The 15,238-nt window shown below is 41.8% G+C and overlaps 1 long non-coding RNA gene across 2 annotated transcripts; it reads left to right on the top strand.

Moving 5' to 3' along the window:
• The first annotated feature begins 178 nt into the window (after positions 1–178).
• On the top strand, positions 179–14,316 carry LOC119826572. Of its 2 annotated transcripts, none has more exons than XR_005287451.1 (5): positions 179–447; positions 663–726; positions 846–991; positions 5,504–5,652; positions 14,228–14,316. It is a non-coding gene; the product is annotated as an uncharacterized LOC119826572 (long non-coding RNA). The 2 variants fall into 2 exon arrangements; XR_005287450.1 differs by having other exon boundaries at positions 179–457.
• Positions 14,317–15,238: the final 922 nt, after the last annotated feature.

Here is a 15,238-nt window from a genome sequence, read left to right as displayed (position 1 = left end):
ACTCCGCCCCTCGTCTCCGCCCTGGCCCGCCCTCGTGTTCGCCCCGCACCTCCCCTCCTCTCCTCTCGTGCCCGCCCCTCCTCTCCTCTCGTGCCCGCCCCCCCCTCCCGCGCCCGCCCTGCCCCGCCCCTCGCGCAAACCGGCGGCTCACGGGGCAAAGGTTTAGACCCGGGCCAAGGTCTCGGCCTGAGCGGTGCCCTCTGCAACCCCGCAGGCTGCTAAACTCTGAACTGCGCCTCAAGACGTCGTTTCCATCAGCACCCGTGCGAGCCAAGCCTGTTTCCCTCTCTCCCGCCCTTGCAATCCTCCTGCCTCTCCTAATCCTAGTTCCTGAAAAAGCGCAGGAAGGGCATCTCCCGTTGGTAGCGGTGTGGACACAGTCGTTCTGAAAGCCCTGGGAAACGCAGATCCCTGTGACTCTTCCCCCTAGGACTGTCTCTAAGCCGTGTACGCGTCTGTAAGGACCCATTAGGCTTCTCTGTGCTTGCCTTGACTATATCCCTTCTAATGTTCGGATTGTTTGCCTGGGCATCCAGTCCAGGACAGGCTGAGACTGGGAAGTCCATCCGTATTTGCTTCCTCGGTTTTTGTTTGTTGTTTGCTGGTTTCGGAGTAGGTATTTTGAAGTTTGTTTATCTTGAAATCTCTTACTTTGTTTATAGGGATGCAAACGTGGTTGATGTAAGTGGTCTGGAGACAGAATCTTCTAATGGGAAAGATACTCTAGTAAGTATTATTTTATGGCTTTGAAAGACAAGCTCGATTTTGTTTTAAGATTTTTAATCTAATTTTAAAAAATGTAGTCAGCCAACCCATTTGATTCTCTTCTTGCCCCGTGCCTCCAGGAAGGTGCTGGTGATACTTCAGAAGCGATGGATACCCAGGTGGGCTCTGTGGATGAAGAGAATGGTCGACAACTGGGAGAGGTGGAGTTGCAGTGTGGAATATGTACGAAATGGTTTACCGCTGACACCTTCGGAATAGACACATCGTGAGTACATTTCATGGTTTGTTTATGTATAGTGTCCTTCTGCCTACATGTTTGGCAGCAGGCCAGAAGAGGCCACCATATCTCATTTTAGATGGTCGTGAGCTACCATGTGATGACTGGGAATTGAACTCAGGACCTCTGGATGAGCACTGGCTCCGCTTCTAGAGGGTGGGGGTTTGATTCCCAGTATCCATGTGGGAGCTCACAGTGGTCAGGGAACTCCAGCTATAGGGAATCCACTACCCTCTTCTGACTTTTTTGTTGTTAGTGGTGGTGGTGGTGGTTTTTCGAGACAGGGTTTCTCTGTGTTGCTTTGGAACCTGTCCTGGAACTCACTCTGTAGACCAGGCTGGCCTGGAACTCACAGAGATCCACCTACCTCTGCCTCCTGAGTGCTGGGATTAAAGGCGTGCGCCACCACCGCCCGGACCCTCTTCTGACTTTTGGAATTCCCTGCATGCAAGTTATGCCCAGACATAAAAGGCAAAACCAAACTAAAACAAAAACCCCTAATTGCAAAATAAATTGAAGGGTTGGTGCTGGAGACATGGAGGGAGGGAAGAAAGGGAAATTATGTAATCATATTATAATCTCAAACATTTGAAAGGCACTTTTCAAAACACCAAAGGAAAAGAACTTTCTTTGACATATTCAACAGTTGCTTCAGTTTGTAGATCGGTGGGGTAGTATATTGTGCTCACTCTAACCCCTGTTCAGTGACCAGTATGCTGACTGAAGAGTTATTGTCATTTAGTGTATATTTAAGTATTGAGAGCAATGCCCTATTAGGCATGCCCTTGATTTTAAACTTACAATGATTGGGAAATAAGACTATATCACTAGAAGAGATTACATAATTAGATTTGAGACAAATTTTTAATTTATATTTAATATTATATTTTTAAGTCTCATGTATTTTGGGTTTGATGTTTACAATGGTAAAGCCTGTTGTCACAAAAATTTGAGGTGTGGCATATAGTCCAGTAGTAGTGTACGCAGCCATCATCAGAAAGACATTTTTTTAATTTCTCAAGAGCACTGAACTAATTTTTGTGTGTGTGTTTTTATACCTAAAACATACTTTGTTTCCTTTCTAATTGCTTATAATCTACCCCTATATAAGTATTTATACTTCTGTCAGGGAAAAAAAAGCTTGTACCTAAGCATATATTTAGTCAAAGCATCTATTCTGGAGAAATAAAATCATATTATGACTGAGTCTCCTTCTCTATGGAATAGCTCAGTAGCTAAGTAGGTTAGCATTTTTGACTCAGTTTGTGGTGTAGGAGGATCTTCTTTCTATGTGTTGCTTTCATTGGTTAAATAAAGAGACTGACTTGGCCTTTTGATAGGACAGCAGCTTAGATACGCAGTGTAGACAGAACAGAATGCTGGGAGAAAGGAGGCAGAGACAGAGAGCCGCCATGGAGCCAGCCGCCAGATCAGACATGCTGAATCTTTCCCAGTAAGCCACGAACTTGTGGTGACATACAGATTATTAGAAATGGGTTGAATCAAAATGTGAGAGTTAGCCAAAAGGAGGTTAGAGCTAATAAACCAGGCAGTGTTTAAATGAATACAGTTTCTGTGTAATTATTTCAGGTGTAAACTAGTCGGGCAGTTGGGCACCAGGATGGCAGCACGCAGCTCCTTTTACAACAAGTGTGAATAGCCATTAAGTTGATGGCTCTCTTAACTGTGTGTAGTTCTGGCTGGCCTAGAACACCCTTATTAGACCAAGTTGATTTTAAGATTGTAGAAATCTGGGGCTGGAGAGATAGCTAGATGGTTAAAAGCATTGTCTGCTCTTCCAGAAGACCTGGATTCAATTCCCAGCTCCCACGTGGCAGTTCACAACTGTAACTCCTGTTGCAGCAGATTGGACCTTCTTGATGAGGACTTAATTTTATAAGAGGTATCAGACTTGCTCAGGGCCAGAGAAAACACGAAACAGTACTAAGGGGAAGGGAAGAATAGCATCTGCTCCCATTTTTCTCATGTTAGAAAAGTTAGAAAAGATCATGAAACAAATGGTGGGTGAACCTTCTGACTGTAACTGAAAATCCCTTTATATAACTGGCTAATTTGGAGATCTGATCTTAACTAATATTTTGTTTATAGATGTTCTTAAGGTCAAAGACTGAGAATGGGGTTTTATTTCTTTTTTATACAGTAAGTGACCAGAGTGGCTGCATCTGTAAATACACTTCCTGATGTGGGAGAGTCTTCTGTTTGTGTTGATTTCATTCGTTAATAAAGAAACTACCTTGGCCATTTAATAAGCCAGCCCTTAGGTGGGTGGAGTAGACAGAACAGGAAGAAGGAAGTGTGGTAGATGGCTCAGACAATTGCCCGGCCTCTCCTCTCTGGGACAGTCGCCATGAAGCCAGCCAACAGGTCAGACATGCCGAATCTTTCCTGGTAAGACACCACTTCGTGGTGCTACACAGATTATTAGAAATGGGTTAATATAGATGTGAGAATTAGACAATAAGAGGCTAGAACTAATGGGCCAGGCAGTGTTTAAATGAATACAGTCTGTGTGTTGTTATTTCAGGTTTTAAGCTAGCCAGCAGCCGGGTGGCGGGATGCAGCCCGCTGCTCTCATCACTACAACTTTCCATTCTGAGATGTGTGATGGGACATCCATTCATACATATTCTTCATGGCATACTCACCATATCTTTGATTAAATGTGGTATAGTTGATCAGGAGGTAAACGTTTTTGTTTTCTGGAGTAACTTCTTGATTTAAGTAAATTGGCCTTGTAGATGAAAGAAGTACACATTCTTTATTTTGAGGTTTCCATCTCATGTCAGTTCACTTCAGAAAGAGGAGAAGGTAGTTCCTATCCTGACTCAAAAGAGTCAAAGAAGCCGAGCTGGGCGGTGGTGGCGCACACCTTTCATCCCAGCACTCGGGAGGCAGAGGCAGGTGGATCTCTGTGAGTTCGAGGCCAGCCTGGTTTATAAGAGCTAGTTCCAGGACAGGCTCCAAAGCTACAGAGAAACCCTGTTTCAAAAAAGGAAAAAAAGGATAAAAATGAAGACTTTTGTGGGGGCACTGGACCCTTAGCTTCACACTGCTAGGCAAGCCCCCTGCCTCTAAGCTATTTCCTAATCTCTAAAGAGGATTTTTAATGTTCTTTGGTGTCTGTATGACATTGCTCTCTTCTCCTTCTTCTTCTTCTTCTTCTTCTTCTTCTTCTTCTTCTTCTTCTTCTTCTTCTTCTTCTTCTTCTTCTTCTTTTCTTCTTCTCCTTCTTCTTCTTCTTCATCTTCTTCTATTATTATTATTATTGTTGTTGTTGTTATTGACAAATGGAATAGACACACAAAACTAGACCTTTGGGTCTCCTGCCTGAGGACTCACTCACTGCTCCATTCCTCCTTGACATTCTTCAAGATTCAGTTTTTCACCCCTTCAGAAAAGTCACTGCTACCATGGGAACTCCTATCCTTGCTTTCTGTTCTGTTTTCTACTCTACAGACCCAATATTTACCTTTTGATCTTACACCAGAAGCAAAGGCAAAGACCAGAACTCCCTACTTAGTAATATCTAGATGTCAGTATGTGTCTTAAGAAAAATAAAAAGGCATAGTGGCACACTTGTGTGATCCCAGCATTTGGGCAGTGAAGGCTAAAATTCCATCTATAAAACTCAAGTGAAAAATGAAGGGTGTGGTGGACACTTATGTAACAGCATTGTGGAGGAAACAAGTGTTCACTGATATTTACTGGCTAGCTAGCCCAGCCTAATCAGTAAACTCCAGGTCAGTGAGAGGCTCTGTCTCAAAATCCAAGGTAGTATCCTCTGATGTCTCCGTATACCCACTGGCACACACAAACAGACAAATGACATACACAAGCACACATATACACTAAATTGTCTAAAGCTACAAATGCATAGCTGTCCAAGTTTCGGTATATGTCCTTTGAAAGTAAGAACTTCCTGCATCAAGTAATACACCAAGTAATACAAGTTTCCTTAGTGTTTTTCACATTCTGTTGAGGCTTCTTTTGTTGTTGCTTCTCTCTCTCTCTCTCTCTCTCTCTCTCTCTCTCTCTCTCTCTCTCTCTCTCTCCTCTCTCCTCTCTCTCTCTCCTCTCTCTCCTCTCTCCTCTCCCCCCCCTCTCTCTCTCTGTGTGTGTGTCTTTCTCTCTCTTTCGTCTTCTCTCTCCCCTCTCCCTCTCCCTCTCCCTCTCCCTCTCCCTCTCCCTCTCTCTCTCTCTCTCTCTCTCTCTCTCTCTCTCTCTCTCTCTCACACACACACACACACACACACACACACAACAGGACCCAACCGAGAATAGTTGGTGGCTTATTGTTATGCCTAGGACTCTGATGTGAAAAAAACATGGGTCCCCATGGTCAGGGATAAACAGACATTTTAATCTCCCAACCCACTGACCAATGCTGTGACAAGGGGCGGGGTGAGGACGGTACTTCCTCTGGTCGCAAAGGTTTATGGGAATTGTCGTTTTTTGAGCTGTCTACCTTGCTGTTCTTAGGATGAAGGTCCTATGTGACCATTATTCTGTAAACATATGGATCCCCTGTCTCCTGCCATTATTTTCTCATCTGCTCTAAGAGAGGGAGTCTACTGAAACTTGCCCTACGTGAGGTAGACAAGACTATGGATCTGGAGATCTCCGCACAGGTGAGTTTGTGTGTGTGGACCGTTGTGGACATTATGGAAATTCCCTAAGCAGGACCTCCCCACTAGCTCTAGCACCCAAGCCTCAACTCCAAGCTCTGACAAGTATAGAACATGCCAGATTATTGGGCCCGGAAAGGTAAATCCATCTGTAATGTTGGTGTTAAACAAGGGGATAGCACCAGAAACTCCTGCTGTTATTCATAGAATTAAATAATCTGTAGGAGAGTGTGTCAAATTCCTGTGATAAATTTAAGCAACCCTCAAATACACTTGCTCCATTGTTTAGTATTTTATCTCACCATTTTCAATCCTACCTGTAGTTAAACAAGTCATTAAGGAAAAATAAAAAATAAAACAAGAAATGTATTTATATGGATAAATACCCCAGGACACAAACAAGCAGGTAAGGAAAGGATACCAGTACTGACACAGTTTTGGTCCCTGTCTCTGACTCCTTGTAATCTACTACCCAGAAATGCAAGTACCTGCTTAAACCCTCAGTGAGCTTGAGGTAGAGCAGTCCAGCCCAGGTCTCCATAGATGAGTGTAGCGTGCATGTGGACTTGCAAAGTCCTTAAAGATAGGGATTGACTGGCTTTATAGTGCTGTGCTGCCCAATAGAAAGAGAACGCAAAACACGTAGGTTTGCACTCCCTGATCAGGAAAAAGGAGTGAAGGCAATTTTACTGATACAGTTAAGTCACTGGCTTGGCTGAGGGTATTGACTAAACTTCAGATGTTCAGTTATTACTTGTAGCTAATGGCCATAGTACTATACAGTACATGTCTAGTGAATTTGAAAATTTGAGTTGAGTCTAATTTGAGTCTAATTTTCAAGACCATGTCATAGCCCCTCTGAATCAAAGCAGTTTATATAAAAAATTAGAGAGAGGGAGCTCCAGAGACTTCTACGACTTAAACAGCCCTTCTGACAGAGTCCCCTGCAAGATCTTCAGAGTACAGTTAGAACATTCTAGAAAGGAAAACAAAATTCCAAATTTGTTATGCCAGCATGAATATAATAACTAAGTAATGCAACCTGGTCCAGAAGCCGTTGCAGGCTTTTATGGCCATGGATATCTTACAACAACTTGCACAAGGATAGAAAAAGATGATAATTGTTGGCTACATATCAAAAAGTCACTAGTGAAAAGGTGGGGGAAAGTGGTGTATGCAGAGAAGCCAATCAGCTGGTGAATCCTAAAATAGGAAATACCCTATTTCCTTCATTCTCCCTCACTCTTTCCAGATGTTAAGCTCTCACACAATCCCAAGTCCGTCACCATGTGACCGTTCTGATGCTTCCTTGTTAGGAGCCAGGGTTATCCAAGGGTATTTCTAAAGTCCCAATAAAAGGACAAAGATAATAATAGTTCTATGTTCTGCTGCCCTCTCGTTCCTTCTTAAGAGTCATAGGGATTGTCAGCTGAAATGAGATATTCATAAGAAAAGTGAATATAGGGGCTCTGAGGCAGACCAGGCCTCTCATTTATCTTTTCTCCTCCTAGGAGAAGCTACACATTTCTCCACACTCTGCTAAGAACAAGGGAGTATCTCAGGTTCAGTTTGGTTTTCAATAATCAGTTTACATATAATACATTTTATAAATATTTGTCTAAATATTAACATAGAAAAGTAGAAAATAAATGGATGAGACACTTTTTCATAAACATACAATAGCAGAGTCAAAAGTAGTATGTGGGAAGATGCAGGTTCTTCAATATTACTGAACTTCACATTTATATCTGACAGGTTTTTCAGTGATCATCACAGAGTGTTAGATAATAGCAAGGATTTACATACATGAGAAATATGAAGATAAATATATTTGCTTTTGAAGTAGTTGATTTATGTAACAACTTGCTGAAGTAATACAAAGTGTTGCTGTGTTCTTCAACTGAAAATTGTAATATGAACTCAAGTATTTTCAATGTGAGAACTCTGACTAGTTGACTTAGCTGCCCTTCTCTTTCTTCCATAAAGTAGGTAAAACCCAGTTCTCCATGAATACAAGACAAAATGCTCTATCACCAAGCCGCACTCCTAGCCTTGATGTAGGAAGTCAGTCTGTATATGTGTTGTTTTTATTGGTTTATGAATAAAGAAGCTGCTTTGGCTGTGATAGGGTGGAATAGAGCTAGGCGGGAAACCCAGTTGCATCCAACTTCAAATCTCTGTAATACTTCAGTTTCTCTTCCAGTTTTTTTGTGATCTCCCGGACCTGATTATTTGCAAATCTGGTGGATATTACCTTATTAAACTTTTCTATAACACCTGTCTCTACTTTTCTTACTCTTCCCTGGAATGTTCCACATGCCTCCACTTGGCATTTCCTTCCTGGAAAGCATTTTCCTGATGTGTCTTCTCCAATCAATTCATGTGGCTTTTCCCAAGGTCCATCCTGGATTTGTTTTTCTTCTCTCTAATATCTGAGTCACTTTGCCTTCTCCCATTTCAAAAACAGGTTTTCTGGGATTCAGTTTTCATACTGCACCATTCTCCCATTTTAAAAAATGTTGAGTTCTGTGATTTTTCAGATATCTATGACTATTACCAGAATCAATTTAAGAAGTGACTTTGAATTTTACTGAAAATCTCTTTGTTGCCTTAAAGAGATTATCTAAACACTTTAATTCTTACTCTGTTCCCTCCAATTCCAAGTAAGCTTTGATCTGTTTTCTGTCTATAGATTTTTGGACCATACTGTTATTGGGTCATACCGTAGTTTGGACCAGACTGCAGGGCAGTTTTACCCATGGTAAATGAGAGCTCTCAATTTTTCTTCATCAGGGAAGGTTTTAATTTCTCATTTTTTCTAGATATAGATAATCCGTGCTTAACTATTTCTTTCACTTTTAGATTAATTACTGGTAGTTAAATGCAGGGACCTTTCACAAATTACATACTTGACCACTGAGTTTAGCTCCATTTCTACCTGTATCCCCAGAGTAGGTCATCCTGTTACCATGTTTCTTACGTGGTTATTCATTCAAAGACAGCTCTTAATATAATGGGATATTTATCTCTTGTGACTTTCAAGATTACCTATTTGTCTTGTATCCAGGCTTTGCTTCTTAGTTACAAGTTTGTCCTATCTTAAATCAATAGAGACATTTTTGTGTAAAATTCAGGAACTTCTCTGCCAATATTTCCTTGTGTACTCTTTTCAGCCATCCCTGTCTCTCCTCTTCTCCTAATAAGTGGCTATTGCTATGAAAAGACACCATGACCAAGGCAACTCTTAAAAAAGAAAGAATTTAGTTGAGGGCTTGCTACAGTTTCAGTGGTTCAGTCCACTGTCATGGTGGTCAGCATGGTGGCACACAGGCAGAAATGGTGCTAGAGAAGTAGCAGACAGCTACATTCTGGTTTAAGAATGAGGGACACCAAGACTAGCATGGGCTTTTTTTTTTTTTTTTTTTCCTCATGGTTTATTTTTTTTTATATTTAAAAATTTCCATCTCCTTCCCTCCTCCTCCCCCCTCCCTCCCCTCCTTTTCCCCCTTCTCTCCCCTCCTTCTCCCCCTTCCCTCCCCTCCCCTTCACCCATACCTCCCCTCCCTCCCTCTCAAGGCCAAGGAGCCATCAGGGTTCCCCACTCTATGCTAAGACCAAGGTCCTCCCAACTCCCCCCAGGTCCAGGAAGGTGATCGACCAAGCTGAGAAGGCTCCCACAGAGCCCGTCCATGAAGAACAATCAGAGCCCAGAGCCATTGTCCTTTGCTTCTCAGTCAGCCCCCGCTGTTGGCCACACTCAGAGAGACGGGTTTGGTCGCATGATCCATCAGTCCCATTCCATGGGCTTTTGAAACCAAACCTCAAACCCTACCCCAGTGGTACACTTTTCCCAACAAAGCTACTCTTCCCAACCCCTCTGAAGTAGTGCCACTCTCTGGAAAACATTCAAATATATAAACCTTGGGGGCATTCTTATTTAAACCACCATACCCTTCTCTGGTGTTCTCATTATGCATATGTGAGCAATTTAATATGCTGTACCACAGCTCATTTTTTCCTTTATGCGTTTCACATTGTGTGGACATATTTTCTAGTTAGTTCATTTTTTTCTCACCTACTTGCATTTATTGCTGAATATTTTGAAAATTCTTTTAACTTTTATTGATTCTTTGTGGATGTCATATCATGTATTCTGATCCCACTCATCTCCCTGTCCCCTTGCATCTGCCCTGTAGTATGAGGTCCTGCTTGCTGAGGTGTCTGTCCCACCTGGCCCCCCAACATTTTAGTCCCAGAGAAAAGCACACAGAGAGTCTACATTAGGTTATAAACTGATTGGCCTATTAGCTCAGGCTTCTTATTAGTTCTTATCACTTATATTAACCCATTATCCTTATTTATGTTAGCCAAATGGCTCGGTACCTTTCTTATCCAGGCATGTCACATCCTCACGTTGAGGAAAAAAATATGTTGCAGTGTAGTCTTGGCCAAGAGCACATTTTGTTAATCTGTTATCATTTCAGCCCAAAAGTTTGTTCAACATGGATAACAACACGAAATCAGTTTTAAATCTCTAACATAAAATATCTCTTAATCCTGGACATGATCTGCTGCTTTCTGAAAGTTTAATCTGAGACTTAGAGCAAGGACAATAAATAAGTTGACAGAGAAAAATGTTTCAGGTTCCTATTCCATTTTAATATTTTTATTTCCTACCTTTATCCCTTTTTAAAATAATGCATGAAGGGATAGTATGAGGGAGAATGATGGTATGCCTTCAGGCCTAATTGAAGAATACTTTTTTGTGTATTTGTCCCTAAGATAAACAACTTAGGGAGTTTTAGAAGTTTGATTTCATGCTTGGCTAATTCCATTACTTTCAGGCTGTAATGAGGCAGAGCATTATGGTAGGGAGCATGTGGTGGAAAAGAGTTGGTTATCTCACAATAGTTGAACTGTGGATGAAGTAGTGGGAAGGACAAGGAATAGCCCTCAAAGGCACATCTACTCCTCCAGTTATCAGGTCCTACCAGCTGCGAGTAGTGAGAGCAGTGCTCTCAGGATCCAGTCACTTCTTCATGGTCCTTCTAACTGCTAACCAAGTTTTCGGTAGATAAGCCTTTTCACAGGAACGCTTCATATTCAAACTGTAATTGTCAGGTAGGGAAGCCAGAAATAAGGGTCTAACAATGGATAATTATGCCATTATATTGAGAAAACTGACACTGCTGGACATTCTTGGATCGTTACACCTACCAAGAGAAAGCCAGCCAATTAAAGGAATAAATAGCTATGTCTCCTTAATACCCTGATGGAACTTGGGCTTATTCCACAACTCTCAGAGAAGGGAGAACAAACTAGTGTTTTTTTCTACATGTTTCATTTCTGAAGTTTGTTGCAATGGTGTACTGTGGTGTTCTTCGGGATGAAATCCTGCAGCTAGGTCCCATAGAAACAATAGTCTTTCTTGGAGACAGTGAGATGTTCCCACTAACCACCTTCGAATTCCACAGGTGGTCCTGTCTCCTTCACAGATGACATGCTAAAGTGTATCCTCATATACAGGCTGCCCCTTATGTAGCAAGGTCAGGCTGTTATACACAGTCTCTCCAGAACCCTGGTATAGGGTAGCACTTTTTCCTGGAATGCAGGAAGGAATGAGGTGGGCAGATGGGTAAATGCTGGAGGCAGCAACCTTGTGCTGGAGCCGAGAAGAAACGGGCTTCCCAGAAAGAACGAGTGGACTTGGCTTGACAACTAAGGCACTAACCAAGTGACCTTGTTACCAGGAGAGGGTGCAGAGAGGTTTATATGAGAATTGCCCAGTTGTCTTAGTTGGGGTTTCTAGTGCTGTGAAGAGCATGAGCATGGCAGCTCTTATAAAGAAAAACATTTAGTGGGGTCTGTGTACAAATTAGTTCATTACGTTCATAGCAGGAAGATTTTCATTCCCTATTGGTTTAATAAAATGCTGGTTGGCCAGTAGCCAGGCAGGAAGTATAGGCGGGATGACCCGACTAGGAGAATTCAGGGGAGAGGAAAGGCTCAGTCGCAGTTGTCCTTCAGACACAGAGGAAGCAAGATGAAAATGCTGTACTGAGAAAAGGTACCAAACCATGTGGCTAAACATAAATAAGAATTATGGGTTAAGTTGTAAGAACTAGTTAATAATAAGCCTGAGCTAATAGACCAAGCAGTTTGTAATTAAATAAGCCTCTGTGTGTTTCTTTTGGACTGAATGGCTACAGGACCAGGTGGAATAGAAACTTCCATTTACAGTCTACCAATGTTTAGCTTAATCTTGACAAATATAGCTGATGATTACAACATATCCATGCTCAAAGGGTATGTCAAAAATAACATCTAGGGCATTAAATTATGATATTAATGTACACAGTGCTCTCTAAATCAACTTTTCTATACCTGGTATTATGAGAGGAAGGGACTAACTTTTGAAGTAGGAAGTGCTCGCCTGCTAAACTTAGGTAGGTGAAGTAGACAGAACTGAATGCTGGGAAGAAGGAGGCAGAGTTGCCATGAAGCTTCCATGTCAGACATGCTGAATCTTTTTCAGTAAGCCACGACCTCGCGGTGACATACAGATTACTAGAAATGGGTTGAATCAAGATGTGAGAGTTAGCCAATAAAAGGCTAAAGTTTACTGTCCAAGCATTAATTTAATTAATACAATTTCTGTAACACCCGATTCTGTGTTGCCCCCTCGGTACAGTTCGCGCGCCACTGTACCTTACGCGAGTTGGACAAGGGCCTGGAGATTGAAAGAACACACAAAGAGACCTGGGTCATTCGAAAGGAGATCAGCCGAATGCTGTTTATTTAGCCTTGGGAAAATTTTATATACCCCACTCCTGCCCAAGGAATTCCACCCAGGCAGGTGGGAAATTACCTTATCTAACTGCTGCACAAGGACTTCCACCTAGGCAGGTGGGAAATTACCATACCAACAATAGAGTCAACAATGCCCTACAACAAATCACCAGGCGGGGCAGAGGGAGCACAGGAACAAACAGGATGCTTAGTCATCTGACCAGAAACTGTCCACAAGATGAGCCCTAGGAACAAGGTCAGACCCGGGCCCTACAAATTTCTGTGTGGTTAGTTTGGGGATTAAGCTAGCTGGGAGCCAGGCGGCTGGGACCAAAAGCAGGCTCACTCCTCATACACAACTTTAATTCGAAATAATATCAATCATTTAAACCTGATAAAATAGTTACCCTAAGACAATATTGTCCTGTAGGAAAGTTTTCTTTTACTTTTCCCTTAACTGACTTAATTTGGTTCTGATCACTATGCTTAGTTGCATAGTTTACACTGTTAAAACATGTATATAATCTGATTAGGGCTAGAGGGCAACCATGCTGCTACTCCGTCATTTAGGTTTCAATGTCTTCACAGGGAAATGACATAGAAAAATAATTTTAAACTATAGGGAGCTAGGGAGAGTGCCTAGTACATGAAAAAAGTCAAACATAGCTATAGATGCCTATAACCCCAGCATTGTGGGGCAGATTCCAAGAACTTGCTGAACAACCAGCCTAACCAACATGGTGAGCTTCTGATTCAATGAGTGACCCTGTCTCAAGGCAATGATGTAGAAAGTGACATAGGAAAACACCCCATGATCTTCAGCTTGGTGTCAGGCTTGTTGTGTGAGATATACTCACATGCATGTAACACATAACTCCACACACACACACAATAGAAAAATGAAAATTTTATATCAAAACTAATTCAAAATCCCTTCACATCAACTCTGTAACTCTTAGAGAAAGTACCATGATGGTGTGGATCATCTAGTGACACATACTTGACAGCTGTCATTAAAATAGAATTGATCAAGGCAAGGATAACAGTTCATTCATGTGAGAAACATAAAGTCATACCAAAGCGTGTCCTTTGGAAAGTGGTCAGATAAGTATTAATTGCTATTATATAAATCTAATTAAATATACACTTCCTTCAGTTCAGATAGTAACAGTCAATAATCTTATCAGAAATTATATTTATAACAAACATAAAATATATTGTCCTAATTAACTTTAATTTTCACCTTGACACAGCCTAAAGCAATGGTTCTAAACCTTCCTAGTGTTATGGTCCTTTAATACAGTTTTTCATTTGTGGTGATCCCTAACCATAAAATTAGTTTTGTTGCTATTTTATGACTGTAATTTTGCTACTGTTATCAATATAATACAAATATCCCTGTTTTCCAATAGTCTTTGGCAACCCCTATAAAAGGATCATTTGAGTCACTAGATAAGGGAGTCTCCCTTAAGGATTACCCAGATCAGATAGAACTGTGGTATATGGATGGGGCATTGTCTTTATCGTTGATGTAGAAGAGCACAGTCCACTGTGAGTGGCACCATCCTTACACAAGAGGGCCATGAGATGTATGAGCAAGCCTGCTGAGCACAAAGCTGATAAAGCCAGCAAGAAGCATTCTCCCATGGTTTCTGCTTCAAATTCCTGCTTGAGGTCTTACCACAGTTTCCTTTAATGACATACATCCTTTAATGACACACTATAACTGAAATTGTAAGACGAATAAGCCCTTTCATTCCTTAAGTTGTTTTTGGTTCCTCTACTTCAGGTCTTTCAAAAAAAGAAAACCATCTAAGTTCAAAACCTCCCCCCCATGAGAGACAAAAATGTGGCATTATTGTCATTTGGGCAAATGGTAAGAAACTGACAAAATACTTTCACTGGAAGTTGACAGTAGTTTACTATGTTTAAAAATGTATGATTCTCTAAATTGTGGATCAGAGTTCTGTAAGAAGTTGAGGAAATCCCTGGGTGAGGTTTCTGTGGAATTTCCGTAAGAGGTTTTGTGTGAACTGTGAGCAGTCTGAAATTTCTGGGAAAGGTTGTTTGAAGCATCCCTGGCAATGGGAGATCTGTGCTGTGTGGGAAGTGTGTAAGGGGTGCTATCTCTATAGGATGTCAGAGAGAAAGAAGTTCTTGTGAACAGTTCCATGGGAGGTCTCTATGGCAGTCTCTAATGTGCTGTCTGAATTAGACCTGTGAGAGATGGGAAACATCACCTGTTTTTTTCAGGGTGGTGTTTGGAATCTAAGAAAGATGTGTAGAGCATGGGGGAGGGTGGTCCCTCTGAGAGATTTTTGAGACTTGGGGACTCTTTGTTTTCTAATTATTTCTGTGAGGGAGTCTCGGGGGTTTTCTGGGGGAGTTTAGGATTTGGGATCTCTGCATGCTGACTGGGGGCATCCTTGGGAGAAGTCTGGGGTGGTCTTTGTGTTGCCTTACATGTTTTGTGAGCAGTATCTGTGGGTCCCTATTTGCTGACTGACACAGGTCTCTATATAAGGTATATGTGGAAGTTTAACTGTGGGGTCTGGGAATGTGTCTGTGTGAGAAGGGGTGCAACTATGAAATTGAGGCCTCTGTATGACTGAAAGCTCTGTGGGTGGTCTCTGTAGAGGCCTCTATAGGGGGTCTGTGAGATTTGTGTATGAGAGCTTTCATGGAAATATCCATGGGGCATGTGTAGGTTGACATGAGGACTCAGCTATGTGAGGTTCCCATGGAAAGTCACTATGAGAAGTTTCACATTACAAAGCAATGTGTGGCAGTGAGAGATGAC

Source organism: Arvicola amphibius, chromosome 11 (genome assembly GCF_903992535.2).
Source record: "Arvicola amphibius chromosome 11, mArvAmp1.2, whole genome shotgun sequence".
In the NCBI taxonomy this organism is placed as follows: domain Eukaryota; kingdom Metazoa; phylum Chordata; class Mammalia; order Rodentia; family Cricetidae; genus Arvicola; species Arvicola amphibius.
Note: the sequence above shows the minus strand (reverse complement) of the source record. Positions and strands in the feature narration are given on the sequence as shown.